This window comes from Vulpes lagopus, chromosome 2 (assembly GCF_018345385.1).
Source record: "Vulpes lagopus strain Blue_001 chromosome 2, ASM1834538v1, whole genome shotgun sequence".
Lineage (NCBI taxonomy): Eukaryota > Metazoa > Chordata > Mammalia > Carnivora > Canidae > Vulpes > Vulpes lagopus.
This window is the reverse complement of record NC_054825.1, coordinates 36859054-36873851: the sequence shown is the minus strand read 5'-3', so window position 1 is coordinate 36873851 and position 14798 is coordinate 36859054. Positions and strand designations below refer to the sequence as shown.

General features: G+C 40.8%; 1 pseudogene; it reads right to left on the bottom strand.

The window, feature by feature from the left end:
• Nucleotides 1-6108: 6108 nt before the first annotated feature.
• Nucleotides 6109-7771, bottom strand: LOC121485016 (annotated as a pseudogene).
• Between the last annotated feature and the right edge of the window lie 7027 nt (nt 7772-14798).

Sequence of the window (14798 nt, the reverse complement as noted above, 5' to 3'; positions counted from 1 at the left end):
TTTGTAGAGTCCAGTATATTTTCCTGGACAAGGTGAAATATTTTTTATTTTAACCACAAAGAAGTTTAGTCAATAAGTTCTGTGTTTGTTGTTTATTTTTAAAATATTCTAGTATATGCAGGTCTAGCACCAGTGCTGGTGTAAAATGTGGTGGAAGTATGAAGAAGGAAAAAAGAGAGAACCAAATGAAAGAGCGTTAATATTAACAGAATAACAAAGAAGGAAGGCACCTGAGCTAGGACCTCAGACCAACCAATATGAAATTGTGAAGAAATTTCAATGAGATGAACTGTAGGAGTAACAGTTACATAGTCAAGCATTGCCTCTATAAATCCCTTTTGGAGAATGGAAGCAAATATCTGGATCATTTGGACCCAAAGAAAACTTGAGTTTCCCCCAGAAGGCCATTTCAGGGTTCTTGATTATTGGCACATGATTGGGGACATGGTCTTTTACCTCTTCAAGCCTCAGACTTCTCTTCTGTTAAATGAAGATGGGGGAGGGGGGGCACTTGGGTGGCTCAGTGGTTAAGTGTCTACCTTTGACTCAGGTCATGATCCTGGAGTCCCCTGATCAAGCCCTGCATAGGGCTTCCTGCTCAGCAGGGAGTCTGCTTTTCCCTCTGTCCCTCCCCCTGCTCCGTACTCTTCTCTTTCTCTCACTCTCTCAAGTAATTGAATAAAATCTTTTTTAAAAAATAAAGATAGGAACCCTCACCTCCTTCACTGTCTGGGTGGATTCAAGGAGGTTGCAGGAGCTCCAAGCACATGAGGGGCTCAATCTGTCAGTGCTGCCATTGTTATGAACTCCCTTCCGTGTAAACACTTATTCCCTTGTGATAGCTCTGTAAAAGGGCAGGCCCAGTGCCTGAAGCTCAGAATCACAGAGGCTTAGGTTTGGAGGCTGTTAAAGATCATCTCTGTTCCAGGCCTTCCCTCTTCATTGGTGCTAGGTTAGAATCCTGTGAGGGCTTAAGAGAATTCAAAGCAGGCTAATGGTCTGACACCTCCCTGAACAGATATTTTCTAAACAGTTGTTTAACATTTCTTTAGGAATTTTTAAATTAGAATGACAGTGAAAAGTCTAATTTCCACTTCTTATCCTTGGTAACCTTGCTTTGGGCAAGGCCTTTAGCATAGTTTTGCAATTTACCACTTGAATGATCAAAGTTAACTTCTGAGTTGAAAAGCAAGACTTACTGCTTCCACTAAAGCTCTTTTGTAGCACCGAATCAATGAGTAATAGCTGGCATTTGAATGTGAGTAGTAATTAATCAGTAATTAACATTATATAATGAGTTTATAAACCCCTTTATCTAAGAATTTACATGCCACTGTATTTAGAATTTGCTTGGCATCCCAAAACTAGGCAGTTCGGTGTTTTCTTTTTAAGACCAATCTTAACGCCATCTACCCTTTTAAAAAGGTTAATTTCTTATATCCAAGAGAGGTTACATCTTGGTAATATCTTTCTCGATGGCCACCAAAACAGATTATGCCACAGATGAAAACACCGTTAGGGTTCTGAGACCAAGCTTTATAATGAACAGCAATCCTTACAGGCTAATATTGATTGCTGAGACAGACCTCATGTTTAATTCACCACCACCACTGTGACTGCCACAGACAGCAAAGGTCAGACGTGTACCGTAGACACAGGCTAAAGGACGGGAAGAATTGTGTAATCAACTAAATGTTCAGGGCAGAGCCAACAAAACTCAATTGTTCTGGACAACCAAACCATTTTCTCTGAAGTTGCTGGAAATTGTGTGGGTAGGATCTACTCTCAACTCCTCTTTGCCTGTCTAAACATTGCATAAATAACTACTTGATAAATTCAATGTTGATGTTGGCACAGGAACAGATAGTTCAAGAGCGACTGCTCACTTCAAAATGTATAAATCCAATATAAATAGCAATCAAACCTCAAAGGAGAATGCTTAAAACTGTTCCTGTTGCATTTAACTTGCCTAATTTCAACCCACACACTTCTGGAGCTCAATACAAAAGCACTTTTGATCTATATTTAAAATAATATGTCACTTGACAGACTATTCAGATATCTAATTTAAAAATATATTCTGCCAAAATTACAGTTTTGATATAAACTCCAGATCCATTATTTGCATGATTAACTTGAGATTTATCTCTTTCCCCATACGCCACATACATACACACACACACACACACACACACACACACCATAAATGCTGGAAAACAGTCTAGAAAACACAGTCTGAGAATATACTATGAAAACATATTTACTATGTCAAGTTAAATAAATTTGAGTATTTAATGAAAAACAATTTTTTAAAGATTTTATTTATTCATGAGAGACAGAGAGAGAGAGAGGCAGAGACACAGGCAGAGGGAGAAGCAGGCTCCATGCAGGGAGCCCGACGTGGGACTTGATCTCGGGTCTCCAGGATCACGCCCTGGGCCGATGGCAGGCGCTAAACTACTGAGCCATTCAGGGATCCCAGAAAACAATTATTTTAAAATTCATAGTTTTCTTCAAAATTAAAATTTAGGAACCTCTTAAAGATACACAAGAAGATCTCTCAAAGACACATGAGATCCACCTGTCTCATTTATAGCATGTGCTAATGTAGACATAATTCATTAACCATGTCATGGCAGCCAAATGGCATAAGTTCTTCAGATGCCAAACCTGGCTAAAATAGCAACAGTAATCTCATTGACTTGAGTGAATGGAGGAAGAGAAGAGAGAGAGAAAAAAATGTAATATATTTTAAAGGGTCCAATTTTTTCACATTGCTTAATGACCTAAGGGAAAATTCAAAACTCTCCTTAAGCTGCAACTGCAAAATTTAAAAAGGAAATTCATTTGCTTAAAAAAAAATCCAGCAGTTGGCACAACTGGGGCTGAGGCTATTTGCCTTTATACCACAAGGCCCCTACTGTCACCGCATCAACTTTAGGCCACACAAATTTGACTAAATGCACCTGGCCATTTTGTCTAAAAATGTGATAATTCGAGAAATGTACAGGAAAAAAACAGTGGGAAAGCGAAACAACAAGTAGACTATTTTACAAAATTAAAAATGATGCCAGTTATTTTTGGATTTTTTAAAAAAGGACATCTAATTATTAACGTCATAATTTCATATTTGTGCAATATTCAAAGGATTTTTTTCTTTTCTTTTCAAGATTTTATTTATTTATTCATGATAGACACACAGAGAGAGGCAGAGACACAGGCAGAGGGAGAAGCAGGCTCCGTGGAGGGAGCCTGACACGGAACTTGATCCCAGGATCCTGGGATCATGCCCTGAGCCGAAGGCAGATGCTCAACCACTGAGCCACCCAGTGGTCCCCCTACTATTAAACAATAGGCAAAGTTAGGTTGATTTGCCTTATTTTATAATACAAATACAAATTAATTCATTACTTTACAAAATGGATGTATTACTATTAATTCCAAAGTATTTGTAAGGAGAATGTTTTAACTACTTTGCACAGTTTCCAAAAACCATTAGACATTTTAGAAATGAAGCACATTTATCTATGAATAACTTACATTAATTATAACTCATCCTTATCGACTCATTACAGTAGGCATTCATATATTACACCAAGTTAGCTCTTCTGGAATAAAGCCACACTTTGGCACTTCTTGACTTCTAAAATCAAAATTTTCATCCAAGATCTGCTACCAACTTATTCTTTTAACCTAGAGAAGCTGCTTTGGCTTTTTCTGCCTTGATTTTCTTGACTGTAAGATAGAGATAACATCACCTGTTTGCCTAGTTCAAAAGGATAATATGAGGATAAAATAACCAATAAGTAACATATTTTGAACATTAAATGTACTTAATAAGTGCACTTTTATCACTTACAGATCTTGCATAAAAAGAAAATGATTGCTCATACATGAAAAAAAAAAAAAAAACAACCCAGCATTTGTGAAAAGCCAAAAAAAGCAAGACAATGTGGCAGGTCACATCCACAATTCTTGGGGGGCAGAGGCAGTGGGAAGGGCTGATTTCGCTGAGGTTGCCTGTAGCTGACTTTTGCAGAGCATGAGCACCAGCATGGAATCCTCAGCTCTTTTTCATCGTCATTTAATCCTTGCAATCAAATGAGGGAATAACTAACTTTATCCCTATTTTACAGATGAACTAACTGAAGCTTTCAGAGATTAGGGGATTCACCCAACGTCACACTGTAGCTTAACGACAGGCTTTAACCAAAGCAGGCTCATTACAGAGGGGTTTCTTGCCAATTCCTAAGTGCATTGCCCTCCCAAGTCCCGTAAGATACCTTCTCTTTTGACTTGACAAGTTCATTGTAATTCCCAACATTAGACTCACGAGCTCCAGATTTTTTTTTAAGATTTTATTTATTTATTTATGAGAGACACGCAGAGAGAGGCAGAGACACAGGCAGAGGGAGAAGCAGGCTCCATGCAGGGGACTCGATCCCGGGACTCCAGGATCACACCCTGGGCATGAAGGCAGGCGCTAAACCACTGAGCCACCCAGGGATCCACATGAGCTCCAAACTGAGAAGATCTCAAAGACTTTCTATGCTCTTCAAAGGAGATCCTATTTCTCATCTATGTGATTGGAAAATATGAAAGGATTGATAATACCTTGTGTGGGTAAGTGTGTAGGAAAATAAGCACTACCAAAATCATCTACAATGTGTACATTCATATTGTTTGGGAGGGCAATTTGGCAGTAACCATCAAAAAATAAAATACAAATGAGACTGCTTGGTGCCAGATAGATCGTCACCAGGAAGTTCAACCCCTCTGTGACCTTGGGCTGCAGCAAAAATCTCAAACATCTCATCAATACCCACTTGCACATGCACAGGAAGAACTGTCTTCCCCCCTGTCCGAGGAGCTGCAGCAGGAGTACAGTGTGCCATGCCCATCTGCAAGGATGATGGGATCCAGGTTGTTCAAGGACACTGTAAAGGTCAGCAGCTTGGCGAGGCAGTCCAGGTGTACAGAAAGATATATGTCATCTACATGGAGTGGGTGCAGTGTGAGAAGGCTAATGGTACAACTGTCCATGTGGGCATGCATCCCAGCGAGATCTGTTTTCTTACCCCAAGAGGTAGTCATCATCAGGCTAAAACTGGACAAAGATTGGGAAAATAATTCTTGAATACAAAGTAAAATCTTGACAAGTTGGAAAAGAGAAAGGTAAATATAATATTTGGGAAAATGCAAGAATGAATATAACCTGCTGTGCAAGCATGGTTGAACTATAGAGTTTTAGCCTGTTGTGTATTCCTTTGAAGCTTTTCAAGATGTCTCTCAAACATTTTATTTCCTTTCTGTTTTCTTACTGGTAGCTCTGTCAATGTTTTTGCTGTTTGATGAGTAATTTTGTGAAAACAAAATAACATATATAAACATATTATACATATTTATATATAACTTATTTATTATTTATATATTTATATACATATACATAGGAAAGATTGAGAGATTGAGAGAGACCTGGATGGATCAACATTTGGCATTGTTGTGGATAAGGTAGAGTACTGAAAATAGGGGAATTAAGTCAGTCTTTTTTTTTTTTTTTTAAGATTTTATTTATTTATTCATGAGAAACACAGAGAGAGAGAGAGGCAGAGACACAGGCAGAGGGAGAAGCAGGCTCCATGCAGGAAGCCCGACGCGGGACTCAATCGCAGGACTCAATCCCAGGACTCCAGGATCACACCCTGGGCTGAAGGCAGGTGCCAAACTGCTGAGTCACCCAGGGATCCCCTTAAGTCAGTCTACTTATGATAATGGCCAACAATTACTTGGTGCTTGGGTACTCTTTACAACATTTTACATAATTTAACTGGCTTAATCCTCCCAACAAATTATGTTTACATTTAACAGTTGAGGAATGGGCAGCCGGGTGGCTCAGCGGTTTAGTGCCACCTTTGGCCCAGGGCATGATCCTGGAGGCCTGGGATCGAATCCTACATCCGGCTCCCTGTGTGGAGCCTGCTTCTCCCTCTACCTGTATCTCTTCCTCTCTCTCTCTCTCTCTGTGTGTGTGTGTGTGTGTGTGTGTGTGTGTGTCTCATGAATAAATAAATAAAATCTTAAAAAAAAAAAAACAGTTGTGGAAAGTGAATCACAGGGAAGTTAACTCGACTAAATTCATACAGTAAGTGGCTCCAGAGTACCACCTACACCTCACTGCCTCTTACTCTGAAAGTTCAAATTCCTCCCATTCCACTTCTAGAAATGCTGCAGTCAAGAGTGTACCTCCAGAAAAGACATGGAAAACACCTTCTCTGGAGCGTATCACCAATCCCAGAGAAAAGCTCCAAAAATTAAAAAAAATTTTTTTTTTTGCACAATACCAGCCATTGGCTTCTTTATCGAGCCCCAGATTTTCAGCATGGTGCTGAAAGGAGGGAGGGAGGTTTCAGATTCAACCAGCCTCTGGCCCGTAGTCAGGAGAGATGTGGCGTGCGAGGTATTCCTGTGTATAGAAACAGGCACATGGCTTCAAGAGCAGCAGAAGTTGACTATGGGCATCATCGTCCTCCTTGAAAGAGTAACGGTAAGTGCCGTTCAACCCCAGAGAATTGCGGAGGCTCCACCCCAGGGGAGGGCCTGGCGAGGTGGCCTTGATGTCTTCGGGATGCTCCCGGCAGCGTCCGAAGATTGCATCCCGTAGGCTTTAGGGAGCAGATCAAGAAGCTGCTTCTTTTCATCTTCTGGGAGGAAACTAAACTTTGCCACATTGATGTTCAGTCTCTTAAACTCCTCCTTGGTAAAGTCCATCCCTGTTTGGCCCTCTGGTAACCGTGTCCAGGGTGGACTGGAAGATGAGTGGGTCATCCGCGTGGAGGGAGCAGTTAGCCTGGTCATTTTTGAGCCGAACCACCGTGTGCTCCGTGTCCGACTTCCAGGCGCCTGTGAGGTAGCTGGACCGGGGGCAGATCTCGAAGTGCATGTTTTCCTGCCGCAGCCTGGCATAAAGGGCCTCGTCCTCCAGCGTGTGGTAGCCGTGGCCCAGCCTCTCCGTCTTGAGCGCGTCCACAGCCTCTTGGACCACCTCCGCCAAGCCCACCTCCCCTGCGTGCACAGTGCGGTGGATGCCTCTCCTCACAGCCTCCTCGTCGGCCTTCACGTGTCCCGGGAAGACACTGCTCCCTTTAATGGTCTCATCTCCTGCCAGGTCGATGGCCACCACAGTCTGCTGGTGCTTCGGACACAGCTCCACCACCTCCAGGGACCAGTTGGGCTGGTGGTGCAGGCAGCACAGGATGGGCCTCACTGTCACCTTGAAGTCCCGTTCTCCCTCCTGCAGGCTCTGGCTCACCAGGGCCACCACCTCATCCGGGCTGAGGTCCCCTTCAGGCTGGTTCCAGGGGATCGGCTCCACTTGACAGTTGGCCAGCAGGTGCGGGCCGTAGCGCACCTCCACGTACACCGCGCCCTCCTTGGCCTTCGTCTCGACGAACTCGTAGGCGATCCTTTTGACGGCCTCCCGGGAGCCCACGATGGCGTGTAGTAGTTAAACTTGGCCAGGAAGCCGGGGAAGCTGAGCGGCTTGTGCATGCAGACGACGTCCTGCAGCTCCTCTACGGTCTCAGCAGGGAGGGCAATCCCCCTCTTCCGGCTTAAGTATAAGATGGTTTCAGGCTTGATGGCCCCATGGAGGTGGACATGCAGCTCCACTTTGGGCTTGTCGAAGGCGGGCATCTGGGTCATGATGCCAAGCGTGCGCCCCTGCACGGCTCCCTCCGCCGGTCGGTGCTCACCCCAGGACCTGACAGTAGGGCTCTCCAAAGGAACAGCTGAGCCAGATCACTTTACAGTAAAGTCCAATCAACAAGTAACACTGCTTACTTAAAGCTTCAATCAATTTTTTATCACATAGTGAAGGATCACAAGACACCTAGGGAAAGACTCTAAAATGAAAAACAGAAAAAAAAAAAAAGAAGAAGAAGAAGCAACTTGGAAGGGAGATTATTCAGAAATGTAAAAACATAAAAGTCAATGTATCTTTTGAGAAATAAAACATAGGTTACAAAAGAATGAGAGTATGTAAAGAACTCTTGGGACCTCCAGCATGATGGTAGAAATAGTAGCAATAATAACTCCATAGAAGAGCTGGAAGATAACGTTGAAATGAAGCAAAAAGATTAAGATGAAAAATAAAAGAAAACCAATATGAAATTAGCCAATACAGGAAGCCCAACATCCATACAGGAGTAATTCCTCAAAGATATCAGAGAAATTTATTACCAAAGTAATAATTTAAGAAAATTTCTAAGAGGTGAAGGATATGTTTCTAGTTTGAAGGAATCTATTATGGAACCAACTTAGTTGATGAAAATACTAAAGCCTATTATTATACATATTATTATACATTTTCAGAATACTGGTGATGCAGGAAAGCTTCTTCAATAGTTTAAATACTAAAAAAAAAAAAAAATAGTTTAAATATTTTTAACCCACTCTCTTATCACTGTGTGGTCTCTGAGAAGTTCACTGTAAGTCCTCACATTGTTTCCCAATTATTCACCAGCAAGTCCTCCCAAATCCTAGCTTCTTTCAAAATTTTCTCTTTGTCTTTGACTTTCTTTTCTTTTCTTTTTTTTTTTAAAGATTTATTTATTTATTTATTTATTTATGATAGATATATATAGAGAGAGGCGCAGAGACACAGGAGGAGGGAGAAACAGGCTCCATGCCGGGAGGCCGACTTGGGAATGGATCCCGGGACTCCAGGATTGCGCCCTGGGCCAAAGGCAGGTGCCAAACTGCTGAACCACCCACGGATCCCCTGTCTTTGACTTTCTAGGTTGAATAGGATTTATTTGGGTGTAGATTTTTTGGTATTTATCCCACTTTGATTATTGAGCTTCCTGGATCTGTGGTTTGGTATTTGTTATTAATTTTGGAAAATTCTCAACCATTATTACTTAAATATTTCTTCTGCTCCATTCTCTCTTCTCCTCTGGTGTCTGATGTATATGTTTTTACTGTTCGAAATGTGCCATGGCTGTTGGGTATTCTGTTCTTTCTCATACTGTTTTCTCTTTGAGTTTCAGTTTAGAAGCTTTTATTAACATATCTTCAAGCTTACTGATTCTTGGCCATGTTTAGTCTACTGATGAGCCTATCAAAGGCACTCTCTGGGGCACCTGGGTAGCTCAGTGGTTGAGCATCTGCCTTTGGTTCAGATCACCTTTGGTGATCCTGGGGTCCTGGGATGGAGCCTGCTTCTCCCATTGCCTATGTCTCTGCCTCTCTCATGAATCAATCAATCTTAAAAAAAAAAAAAAAAAGGCATTCTTCATTTCTTTTGCAACATTTCTAATTTCTAACATTTCCTTTTGATTCTTCATTAGATTTTCTAGCTCTCTGTTTACATTGCCAGTCACTTCTTGTTCTTTTTCCATTAAAGTCCTTAACATATTAATCATATTTATGTTAAATTCTCTGATTAGGAATTTCAAAATCTATGTCATATTGGAGTCTGATGTTTGGTTGGTCTCTTTTTTTCTTGCCTCTAAGCATGTCATATACTCTTTTATTGCAAGCTACATGGGATGTATCAGGTAATAGGAACTGAGGTAAAATGGCTGTTAGTGTGAGGTTTATTGTGAATCCAGCTAGAAGTTGGGCTGTTTAATGTTTGCTGTAGCTGTAGGTACCAGAGGCTTCAAATTCTTCTTGTGTCCTTGTTTTTAACTCTCCATTTTCTTTGAGTTTCCCTAATAAGTACTTCTTAAATAGAATTTGCACCTTACAGGTCTCTTTCGGCTGCAATCCACTGTTATTATATTAAAGCTGGGTTGACATAGTGGGAGGACAGGGGGAGGGGAGACTTCCATAATTTCAAGATGAAATCTCAGCCTTTCAGAGGGCCTGTGTCCCTGGGCTGTGGTCTCCAGTGTTTTTCAGCATTCCTGTTTTTCCCATTCTCTCCTCCAGCAGCCTCTCCCCCTTTCAGCCTTAGTTGAGACGGAACACAACTGGAGGCAGAAGTTAGGTAATTTCCTTTTCCCCTGGGGTAAGATAAGTCTCTGATAAAATCCTGTCCCCTGGAAAGCAACCCTTTTTCATGGAGAGCACTATAGATAAATTTCAGAATGGTACTTTGATTGTCCTCCTGCCAGAGACATAGGAGAATTTTTCTCAGCTCTTCACCATGAGAACTGGGTGGGGTTCCTGGAGGTAGGACTCATGGAAGTGTGGGGACCCTCCCTAAGACCACGGGTGCCCAGGAATGTCTCACTCTTATGTAAGTCCACACTGAGCTTCCACCAGTTTGTCAAAATTGCCATTTAAGTGTTCCTACCAGTTTATGGGTGGTAGGTAAATCGATTCAGCTGTGATTTTCAGTATTCCTTGTCTTTTCAAATTTTAGGGTGGCAGTTTGTTCTATGACCTCAATTCTCTGATAGGTCTGAGAAAAGTCATTGGTTTTCAGTTTGTTTAGCCTTTTTTCTGATAAGGTTGAGGGTAATGGATTGGTTGAAACCAGAAATTGAAAAGTTTCTAAAAACTTCTAGAAAAGAGGGAGGAAATAGTTACATCTGAAGATCAGGAGCCAGGCTGACATCAGGCTTTCTCACAGCAACACTGGAAGCTTGGCAATTATAGTGCTATGCCTTCAGAATTCTGAAGAAAAAGATCTAACCTAAAATTCTATACTTTGCCAAACTATCAATTGAGTATGAGCATAGCATAAAAATATTTTTAGAAGATTTTAGACATAAAGCTGCTCAAACTTTTCCCCTCATCACCCTACCCTTATCTGGGAAGCTGCTTTGTTCAGAATAGTGAAATAAAACAAGAAAAGCCCAGCAGCCAATGTTGAAAAATGAGTTCCTGATAAAAATATACCCAGGCATTGGTTGGAATGCTGAGCATACCCCTCTCCCTAAATCTTCCAACCAACCAAAACAGTCCCTGTGGCTATGAGTCTTAGCTACAACCTTGGTGGTCTGACATATCCAAGTGCCCTTTCCCTGCCCGTGGCTTTGCCTTTAAGCACCGAGAAAGTATCATGTGTCATTAATAAAGTGTAAAGAGAAAGAGGGAGGAAAAACAAAAAAGAAAAGAAAACATGGGGGCAGCCTGGGTGGCTCACGGTTTAGCGCTGCCTTAGCCTAGAGACCCGGGATTGAGTCGGCGTCAGGCTCCCTGCATGGAGCCTGCTTCTCCCTTGGCCTGTGTCTCTGCCTCTCTCTCTCTCTCAATGTCTCTCATGAATAAATAAATAAATAAATAAATAAAATCTTTAAAAAAGAAAAGAAAACATGGGTACTGCTATTTTTTCTTAGTCTTCTGGAACTATTTAACTTTTTAGATTATCTGCATATAAAATGCACTGAATTTTTAAAAATAATACTTGAATTTAAGAAGATGAATTCTAACTGCAGACTGGTTAAGAATTGTTTGGTGACAACATTAACTCAAATCACCTCCATTAATTCTAGTTTGGAATGCTTAGTGTTTACCTAATAGAGTGAGCATAAGAAGAGGCAAAGACTTTTCATACAAATTTTCTTTTATTTTTGTATCGCAAGTGATGAATACTTATAAACTAACCTTTTAAAGTTGACCATAAAAGGCACTACATAAATGGTTACACTGTGGCATCACCAATATAACATCTTTTGGAAAATGAAACAAATAATTGAGGTCACTGGGGAAATAGGTGGTCCTGGCTTGGTTAAAAAAAAAAAAAAATCCAGTGTCAATATCATAAATAGATTCAAAAAGTGCTGTGTGCCAGACTTGGTGTGCTCTGGAAACCATGAAATGACTCAGGCCACGACAAAGGCATTGACAATAAAGATTCAAGTGAACAGCTAAATAATATTGTTTCGTGAAATGAGTAAGTAGTACAAAAGGAGCATTACTAAGTTAATCTATTGTTTCATGTAACATACGATTTAAAATTCATATGGGAACTCAATTAAATATTCTAAGTAAAATAAAAAGAAACTGAATTAGCTCTTAAATTGTTCCCCCCAAATATCTTTTATTTCAGTCGAGGAGGTAGTGATGAATGAAAGCAAGAAACACTTGAGGGTCATTCCTCAAAAGCTGAGGCCATGATTTCATATTTGTATCTCATACCCAGTTTACTAAGGAAATTCTTTGCCTTCCTTTCCGCCACATCACCCTATTTCTTCCCTTCACAGCATTGATCACTAACTGCCATTTTCCTGTTTACTTGTTGGTTCCTGTGCTTAAAGTTTACCTTCTTCATGAGAATGGAAGCCCGATGAAAAGAGAGATCTTGCTGTCTTACAACTGAATGTATCCCACAAGTTACCCAATCGATACCTCCCACATCATAGGCATTCAGTCAAAGTTAAATAGGTGAAAAGTACATAATGAGCACCTGATAGATCCAGTAGAAAATGTGCATTAATTCAATTTTCCTCCCAATTTCCTCACAGTCATCTTCTGATCACTGGGAGGAAAAGAGCCTTCTCTCCAAACAACTCTTGCAAGTAATAGAGTTAATGGTGATCACTGATATTGGAATCTTCCTAGTCACTAAATAGAATCATAGCACGGTTGTAGCTATTAGCAGCCTTGGTCCTGTGGGAAAATTCTCAAGAGCTTATTTAACCCTCTTAGTTACAGAGAAATGTAGTCTACTAAGCAGCTACTGCATAAGGTTGGACACAATAGAGGAACTAAAGCAAACATGATACTAAAAATGGTGTTATGTGTCCAAAGCACAATAACTGATTTACTCATTTACCTCAGTAGGACATTTTGCTATTACCACTTTACTTGAAACCCTTTGATGACTCTGCACTGACTGCAGAAAACACCAGAGTCTTTAGCTGGAATATGAGTCCTTGCATAATCTGCCTGGTTTCCCATCTCTGAGTACCGGGTTTCTCTCTCAATAACCAAGTCTCCAGTGGAAGCAAACAGCTTCTAATTCCCTGAATAACCTGACTAGTGTTTCTTCTCTCAATGCTTCTCCCACTCTGTTCTCTCTGCTTGGGAAGACCTCCCCTCCTGCCCCACTCAGTAGTCTCTACTCATTGGTTAAGACTCAGTGGAAACTTCTCGAGCCCTCTCCTCCAGAAGTGACCAGTTCCTCAGGTGCAGCCTCCAGCCTCAGGTACAGACCTCACATTAGGCATGGTTCATGGCTATTCCCGAAACTGCATTTCCCACCACTCTTCCCATTGTTTACTCCACACACACTTGAATGCTTGCAGTTCCTCAAAATCTTCATTTTCATTTGCTAGGAATAAACAATGTTTTCCCAGGTATTTACATGGTGTGTTCCCAACTTCATCTGACTCTGCTCACACATCTCCTCTCATAGAATTTGTCTTTGACCACTCTACCAAAGAATTTTCTTCCCTTCCACTCTCTAAATATAATTACCTCCTCTCTAGCTCTTTACTTTGCCTCATTTTCTCCTTATAGTACTGATCTAGCAATATCTACTTAGTGATTATCTGTTTTCCTTCTAGAATGTAAGCTCACTGAGGATGGGTCTTTTGTTCACTGCTGTAAATATTGGTGAACGAATGAGTGACATCTGTGACACTTTATAACATGAACTGGCTTGAGACTTGTCTCCCTTGCTGAACAGCAGGGGTTATAGCCAATTCCTCTTGGTTTCCTTATCTCCTTCCTGGCACAAGGTAACTTCTTATTCATTGTATGACCAGGTGATGTCGAGCATAAATTACCTATAACTACAGTTCCCAGCAAAGGGACTCTGAAACGATATATACTACCTAACCTGAAGAATACAACCATACTTCCACAATCCCTTTATCTACAACTCTTGAGACCAGATGTCTTTCAAAATTCAGGACTGTTCACTACTTACCACCCCGAGTAGGGGCTGGGGCAGTACCCAATAATGAAACCTCAACCCATTAGTAGCTCTGCAACAAAACATGTGAAGAATCCTATAGAGTGTGATAAATAATGCTCAAGTCAGCTTTTTCTGTCAAGTGACTATCAAGATACATTTCAAGAGCTTGGAATTTTGGAATTGTGGACACAGGGCTATGAACATGTACTGGCATGGGAGATCTGTATCTCTGTGCTAAAATGGGTTCCCCACATTCTAGAAGATTAGATATCGCTGATTTCACACATTAGTTTAAGATGTATTTTTCTTTTCCCAGTACAGCTAGCATTTACTATTTGTCAGCCTTTGTGCTAAGCTCTTTAAATATGGTGGGGAAAACTGTTTGCCCCATTCTATAAATGAGGAAGCTGGAGTTTATAGAGAGGGTTAGTGGCTAGCCCACACAGCTAGATATTGGCAGAGCTAGATCCACACTGAAGCTGTCTCACAATCAAAAGCCATGCTCTGGACTATCTACCATCTTGAATTCAAGATAAAAACTCTTTAACGTTGTCAAGTTTCTTCTTAATGTTGAGCCAAAGGAAAATTTCTATGATTCAAGTGAATGTAAAAATCCACAGACTACAAGTTTCTCATTATAAAAAAAAGGCTGGCTATATGTAGCCAACATTTACTGAAATTTGCATAGTGGAAGAATTGATTTCCTCAGCTAACCCAATGTCTTACACATCTGCAATGAAAGATCAAGTGATTCCAGATAATTAAAAAGTTATGTATTTACATTAACTTGTCCTGATTCCTTTTGCAGAACCATAATCCCAGGTCTATTCCCTGATAGAGGAGAGTAGGATTGAATAGAAGGGAACAGTCAAAAAAGGCACTAATGTAGAGAATATGTACATTTTTACATTTATCTTTTTCAAGAACATCTTAGTTACTTGAATTTTTTAAGCCAGGTGGAAGTTGATCAAATGTACTTGTGATG